The 7,500-nt window shown below is 59.9% G+C and overlaps 1 pseudogene; it reads left to right on the plus strand.

Moving 5' to 3' along the window:
• Nucleotides 1-6,784: 6,784 nt before the first annotated feature.
• Nucleotides 6,785-7,500, plus strand: part of LOC135657362 (18S ribosomal RNA) — a 1,811-nt pseudogene continuing 1,095 nt past the window's right edge.

Below are 7,500 nucleotides of genomic sequence, written 5' to 3' on the forward strand. Positions count from 1 at the left end.
CGTTCTTGCATGGCGCGGTGACCGTCGTGAGCGGAGCAAAACGTCAGCCATCTCAGCACCCTGGAACCCCCCGGGTGGCACAGGGCTGGATGGGGCTTTCGTATAGCAGGGACGGTGCTGCCTCACGCTTCGCTCGCTGTTCGCCGCTCGCCGCTCGCTCGCGCAGCCAAAAATGACCAGTTTTGGCCCGTTTTTGGGCTGTTTTGGCCTGTTTATGGTCCGTTCTTGCGTGGTGCGGTGACCGTCGTGAGCGGAGCAAAACGTCAGCCATCTCAGCACCCTGGAACCCCCCGGGTGGCACAGGGCTGGATGGGGCTTTCGTATATAGCAGGGACGGTGCTGCCTCTCGCTTCGCTCGCTGTCCGCCGCTCGCCGCTCGCTCGCGCAGCCAAAAATGGCCAGTTTTGGCCCGTTTTTGGGCCGTTTTAGCCAGTTTTTGGCCTGTTCTTGCATTGCGCGGTGACCGTCGAGAGCGGAGCAAAACGTCAGCCATCTCAGCACCCTGGAACCCCCCGGGTGGCACAGGGCTGGATGGGGCTTTCGTATAGCAGGGACGGTGCTGCCTCTCGCTTCGCTCGCTGTCCGCCGCTCGCCGCTCGCTCGTGCAGCCAAAAATGGCCAGTTTTGGCCCGTTTTTGGGCCGTTTTGGCCAGTTTTTGGCCTGTTCTTGCATTGCGCGGTGACCGTCGAGAGCGGAGCAAAACGTCAGCCATCTCAGCACCCTGGAACCCCCCGGGTGGCACAGGGCTGGATGGGGCTTTCGTATAGCAGGGACGGTGCTGCCTCTCGCTTCGCTCGCTGTCCGCCGCTCGCCGCTCGCTCGTGCAGCCAAAAATGGCCAGTTTTGGCCCGTTTTTGGGCCGTTTTGGCCAGTTTTTGGCCTGTTCTTGCATTGCGCGGTGACCGTCGAGAGCGGAGCAAAACGTCAGCCATCTCAGCACCCTGGAACCCCCCGGGTGGCACAGGGCTGGATGGGGCTTTCGTATAGCAGGGACGGTGCTGCCTCTCGCTTCGCTCGCTTGGCCAGTTTTTGGCCTGTTCTTGCATTGCGCGGTGACCGTCGGAGAGCGGAGCAAAACGTCAGCCATCTCAGCACCCTGGAAACCCCCCGGGTGGCACAGGGCTGGATGGGGCTTTCGTATAGCAGGGACGGTGCTGCCTCTCGCTTCGCTCGCTGTCCGCCGCTCGCCGCTCGCTCGTGCAGCCAAAAATGGCCAGTTTTGGCCCGTTTTTGGGCCGTTTTGGCCAGTTTTTGGCCTGTTCTTGCATTGCGCGGTGACCGTCGAGAGCGGAGCAAAAACGTCAGCCATCTCAGCACACCCTGGAACCCCCCGGGTGGCACAGGGCTGGATGGGGCTTTCGTAATAGCAGGGACGGTGCTGCCCTCTCGCTTCGCTCGCTCTGTCCGCCGCTCGCCGCTCGCTCGTGCAGCCAAAAATGGCCAGTTTTGGCCCGTTTTTTGGGGCCGTTTTGGCCAGTTTTTGGCTGTTCTTGCATTGCGCTGGTGACCGTTCGAGAGCGGAGCAAAACGTCAGCCATCTCAGCACCCTGGAACCCCCCGGGTGGCACAGGGCTGGATGGGCTTTCGTATAGCAGGGACGGTGCTGCTCTCGCTTCGCTCGCTGTCCGCCGCTCGCCGCTCGCTCGTGCAGCCAAAAATGGCCAGTTTTGGCCCGTTTTTGGGCGTTTTGGCCAGTTTTTGGCCTGTTCTTGCATTGCGCGGTGACCGTCGAGAGCGGAGCAAAACGTCAGCCATCTCAGCACCCTGGAACCCCCCGGGTGGCACAGGGCTGGATGGGGCTTTCGTATAGCAGGGACGGTGCTGCCTCTCGCTTCGCTCGCTGTCCGCCGCTCGCCGCTCGCTCGTGCAGCCAAAAATGGCCAGTTTTGGCCCGTATTTGGGCCGTTTTGGCCAGTTTTTGGCCTGTTCTTGCATTTGCGCGGTGACCGTCGAGAGCGGAGCAAAACGTCAGCCATCTCAGCACCCTGGAACCCCCCGGGTGGCACAGGGCTGGATGGGGCTTTCGTATAGCAGGGACGGTGCTGCCTCTCGCTTCGCTCGCTGTCCGCCGCTCGCCGCTCGCTCGTGCATCCAAAAATTGGCCAGTTTTGGCCCGTTTTTGGGCCGTTTTGGCCAGTTTTTGGACTGTTCTTGCATTGCCGCGGTGACCGTCGAGAGCGGAGACAAAACGTCAGCCATCTCAGCACCCTGGAACCCCCCGGGTGGCACAGGGCTGGATGGGGCTTTCGTATAGCAGGGACGGTGCTGCCTCTCGCTTCGCTCGCTGTCCGCCGCTCGCCGCCTCGCTCGCGCAGCCCAAAAATGGCAGGTTTTGGCCCGTTTTTGGGCCGTTTTGGCCAGTTTTTGGCGCTGTTCTTGCATTGCGCGGTGACCGTCGAGAGCGGAGCAAAACGTCAGCCATCTCAGCACCCTGGAACCCCCCGGGTGGCACAGGGCTGGATGGGGGCTTTCGTATAGCAGGGACGGTGCTGCCTCTCGCTTCGCTCGCTGTCCGCCGCTCGCCGCTCGCTTCGTGCAGCCAAAAATGGCCAGTTTTGGCCCGTTTTTGGGCCGTTTTGGCCAGTTTTTGGCCTGTTCTTGCATTGCGCGGTGACCGTCGAGAGCGGAGCAAAACGTCAGCCATCTCAGCACCCTGGAACCCCCCCGGGTGGCACAGGGCTGGATGGGGCTTTCGTTATAGCAGGGACGGTGCTGCCTCTCGCTTCGCTCGCTGTCCGCCGCTCGCCGCTCGCTCGTGCAGCCAAAAATGGCCAGTTTTGGCCCGTTTTTGGGCCGTTTTGGCCAGTTTTTGGCCTGTTCTTGCATTGCGCGGTGACCGTCGAGAGCGGAGCAAAACGTCAGCCATCTCAGCACCCTGGAACCCCCCCGGGTGGCACAGGGCTGGATGGGGCTTTCGTATAGCAGGGACGGTGCTGCCTCTCGCTTCGCTCGCTGTCCGCCGCTCGCCGCTCGCTCGTGCAGCCAAAAATGGCCAGTTTTTGGCCCGTTTTTGGGCCGTTTTGGCCAGTTTTTGGCCTGTTCTTGCATTGCGCGGTGACCGTCGAGAGCGGAGCAAAACGTCAGCCATCTCAGCACCCTGGAACCCCCCGGGTGGCACAGGGCTGGATGGGGCTTTCGTATAGCAGGGACGGTGCTGCCTCTCGCTTCGCTCGCTGTCCGCCGCTCGCCGCTCGCTCGCGCAGCCAAAAATGGCCAGTTTTGGCCCGTTTTTGGGCCGTTTTGGCCAGTTTTTGGCCATGTTCTTGCATTGCGCGGTGACCGTCGAGAGCGGAGCAAAACGTCAGCCCATCTCAGCACCCTGGAACCCCCCGGGGTGGCACAGGGCTGGATGGGGCTTTCGTATAGCAGGGACGGTGCTGCCTCTCGCTTCGCTCGCTGTCCGCCGCTCGCCGCTCGCTCGTGCAGCCAAAAATGGCCAGTTTTGGCCCGTTTTTGGGCCGTTTTGGCCAGTTTTTGGCCTGTTCTTGCATTGCGCGGTGACCGTCGAGAGCGGAGCAAAACGTCAGCCATCTCAGCACCCTGGAACCCCCCGGGTGGCACAGGCTGGATGGGGCTTTCGTATAGCAGGGGACGGTGCTGCCTCTCGCTTCGCTCGCTGTCCGCCGCTCGCCGCTCGCTCGTGCAGCCCAAAAATGGCCAGTTTTGGCGCCGTTTTTGGGCCGTTTTTGGCCCAGTTTTTGGCCTGTTTCTTGCATTGGCGCGGTGACCGTCGAGAGCGGAGCAAAACGTCAGCCATCTCAGCACCCTGGAACCCCCCGGGTGGCACAGGGCTGGATGGGGCTTTCGTATAGCAGGGACGGTGCTGCCTCTCGCTTCGCTCGCTGTCCGCCGCTCGCCGCTCGCTCGTGCATCCAAAAATGGCAGTTTTGGCCCGTTTTTGGGCCGTTTTGGCCAGTTTTTGGCCTGTTCTTGCATTGCGCGGTGACCGTCGAGAGCGGAGCAAAACGTCAGCCATCTCAGCACCCTGGAACCCCCCGGGTGGCACAGGGCTGGATGGGGCTTTCGTATAGCAGGGACGGTGCTGCCTCTCGCTTCGCTCGCTGTCCGCCGCTCGCCGCTCTGCTCGCGCAGCCAAAAATGGCCAGTTTTGGCCCGTTTTTGGGCCGTTTTGGACAGTTTTTGGCCTGTTCTTGCATTGCGCGGTGACCGTCGAGAGCGGAGCAAAACGTCAGCCATCTCAGCACCCTGGAACCCCCCGGGTGGCACAGGGCTGGATGGGGCTTTCGTATTGCAGGGGACGGGTGCTGCCTCTCGCTTCGCTCGCTGTCCGCCGCTCGCCGCTCGCGCAGCCAAAAATGGCCAGTTTTGGGCCGTTTTTGGGCCGTTTTGGCCAGTTTTTTGGCCTGTTCTTGCATTGCGCGGTGGACCGTCGGAGAGCGGAGCAAAACGTCAGCCATCTCAGCACCCTGGAACCCCCCGGGTGGCACAGGGCTGGATGGGGCTTTCGTATAAGCAGGGACGGTGCTGCCTCTCGCTTCGCTCGCTGTTCGCCGCTCGCCGCTCGCCCCCTCGCGCAGCCCAAAAATGGCCAGCTTTTGGCCCGTTTTTGGGCTGTTTTGGCCAGTTTTTGGCCTGTTCTTGCGTGGTGCGGTGACCGTCGTGAGCGGAGCAAAACGTCAGCCATCTCAGCACCCTGGAACCCCCCGGGTGGCACAGGGCTGGATGGGGCTTTCGTATAAGCAGGGACGGTGCTGCCTCTCGCTTCGCTCGCTGTTCGCCGCTCGCCGCTCGCTCGCGCAGCCAAAAATGGCCAGTTTTTGGCCCGTTTTTGGGCTGTTTTGGCCTGTTTTTGGGCTGTTCTTGTGTGGCGCGGTGAACCGTCGTGAGCGGAGCAAAATGTCAGCCATCTCAGCACCCTGGACCCCCCCGGGTGGCACAGGGCTGGATGGGGCTTTCGTATAGCAGGGACGGTGCTGCCTCGCGCTTCGCTCGCTGTTCGCCGCTCTCCGCTCGCTCGCGCAGCAAAAAATGGCCAGTTTTGGCCCCGTTTTTGGGCTGTTTTGGCCAGTTTTTGGCCTGTTCTTGCGTGCCGCGAGCGGACCGTCGTGAGCGGAGCAAAAACGTCAGCCATCTCAGCACCCTGAACCCCCGGGTGGCACAGGGCTGGATGGGGCTTTCGTATAGCAGGGACGGTGCTGCCTCTCGCTTCGCTCGCTGTCCGCCGCTCGCCTGCTCGCTCGCGCAGCCAAAAATGGCCAGTTTTGGCCCGTTTTTGGGCTGTTTTGGCCTGTTTTTGGGCTGTTCTTGTGTGCCGCGGCGACCGTCGTGAGCGGAGCAAAATGTCAAGCCATCTCAGCACCCTGGAACCCCCGGGTGGCACAGGGCTGGATGGGGCTTTCGTATAGCAGGGGACGGTGCTGCCTCTCGCTTCGCTCGCTGTCCGCCGCTCGCCGCTCGCTCGCGCAGCCAAAAATGGCCAGTTTTGGCCGTTTTTGGGCCGTTTTGGCCAGTTTTTGGACCTGTTCTTGCGTTGCGCGGTGACCGTCACGGAGCGAGCAAAGCGCGAGCAACAGTAGCCATCTCAGCACCCTGGAACCCCCGGGTGGCACAGGGCTGGATGGGGCTTTCGTATAGCAGGGACGGTGCTGCCTCTCGCTTCGCTCGCTGTCCGCCGCTCGCCGCTCGCTCGCGCAGCCAAAAATGGCCAGTTTTGGCCCGTTTTTTGGGCCGTTTTGGCCAGTTTTTGGCCTGTTCTTGCGTTGCGCGGTGACCGTCGAGAGCGGAGCAAAACGTCAGCCATCTCAGCACCCTGGAACCCCCCGGGTGGCACAGGGCTGGATGGGCTTTCGTATAGCAGGGACCGGTGCTGCCTTCTCGCTTCGCTCGCTGTCCGCCGCTCGCCGCTCGCTCGCGCATGCCAAAAATGGCCAGTTTTGGCCCGGTTTTTGGGGCCGTTTTGGCCAGTTTTTGGCCTGTTCTTGCTTTGCGCGGTGACCGTCGAGAGTGGAGCAAAACGTCAGCCATCTCAGCACCCTGGAACCCCCCAGGTGGCACAGGGCTGGATGGGGCTTTTGTATAGCAGGGATGGTGCTGCCTCTCGCTTCGCTCGCTGTCCGCATCTCGTCGCTATGCTCGCGCAGCCAAAAATGGTCCTGTTTTGGCCCGTTTTTGGGCTGTTTTGGCCTGTTTCTGGGCCATTTTTGCTTCGCTTGAAATCTTCTTCTTCCTTGTGTGGCAATAATGCCTTGCTTTGTACTTCTTCGTGCACGGCGGTGTCTTGTCGTCGATTGCCTTGTTTGATCGGCCACTTGAGTCTTTGTTACTCGTGGTTGGCGACGGGCTGTCCGATGGGGTGACTGTGTCGGCATGTGAGCGGTGATAGATTGTGTATGCCGCGGTGGGCTCCCTGCTATTGTGCAGTTGACCACCGACGTTGCAAGTCTCTTCAATGACACTCTGTTTGAACGGAGATGCGTGTGTTGCCTGTACAATCTATCTAGTTCCTTTGGAAATAGACATTGTTTACCTCGCTTATCCACTTCTCATGTCCTATATGAATGAGAAGTGTCGATGTCCGTGCACCTTGTGTGTCCTCGAACGATGGCATATCTCAGACCTCTCGTCTCGAGTGGCTCCAGTGTTCACGTGAGTGCTCTTGGATGCAGTGGATAAGAATGTACCATGGGTCTTTGGACTCTTGGCACATGATTGGTTGGCTTTCTTAGTCGCCCTTCGACGGATGACGGCCTTCCCATCGTTGCCCCCCCTTTCCCTTGTGGTAATGGGTCGGCAATGTTGGGCTTGGCGTCGTAGAGGACGTGCTACCTGGTTGATCCTGCCAGTAGTCATATGCTTGTCTCAAAGATTAAGCCATGCATGTGTAAGTATGAACTATTTCAGACTGTGAAACTGCGAATGGCTCATTAAATCAGTTATAGTTTGTTTGATGGTACGTGCTACTCGATAACCGTAGTAATTCTAGAGCTAATACTGCAACAAACCCCGACTTCCGGAAGGGATGCATTTATTAGATAAAAGGCTGACGCGGGCTTTGCTCGCTGCTACGATGATTCATGATAACTCGACGGATCGCACGGCCCTCGTGCCGGCGACGCATCATTCAAATTTCTGCCCTATCAACTTTCGATGGTAGGATAGGGGTCCTACCATGGTGGTGACGGGTGACGGAGAATTAGGGTTCGATTCCGGAGAGGGAGCCTGAGAACGGCTACCACATCCAAGGAAGGCAGCAGGCGGCGCAAATTACCCAATCCTGACACGGGGAGGTAGTGACAATAAATAACAATACCGGGCTCTTCGAGTCTGGTAATTGGAATGAGTACAATCTAAATCCCTTAACGAGGATCCATTGGAGGCAAGTCTGGTGCCAGCAGCCGCGGTAATTCCAGCTCCAATAGCGTATATTTAAGTTGTTTGCAGTTAAAAAGCTCGTAGTTGGACTTTGGGACGGGTCGGTTCGGGTCCGCCTCGCGGTGTGCACCGGTCGTCCCATCCCTTCTGTCGGCGATGCGTGCCTG

Source organism: Musa acuminata, unplaced genomic scaffold (genome assembly GCF_036884655.1).
Source record: "Musa acuminata AAA Group cultivar baxijiao unplaced genomic scaffold, Cavendish_Baxijiao_AAA HiC_scaffold_252, whole genome shotgun sequence".
Classification (NCBI taxonomy): Eukaryota; Viridiplantae; Streptophyta; class Magnoliopsida; order Zingiberales; family Musaceae; genus Musa; species Musa acuminata.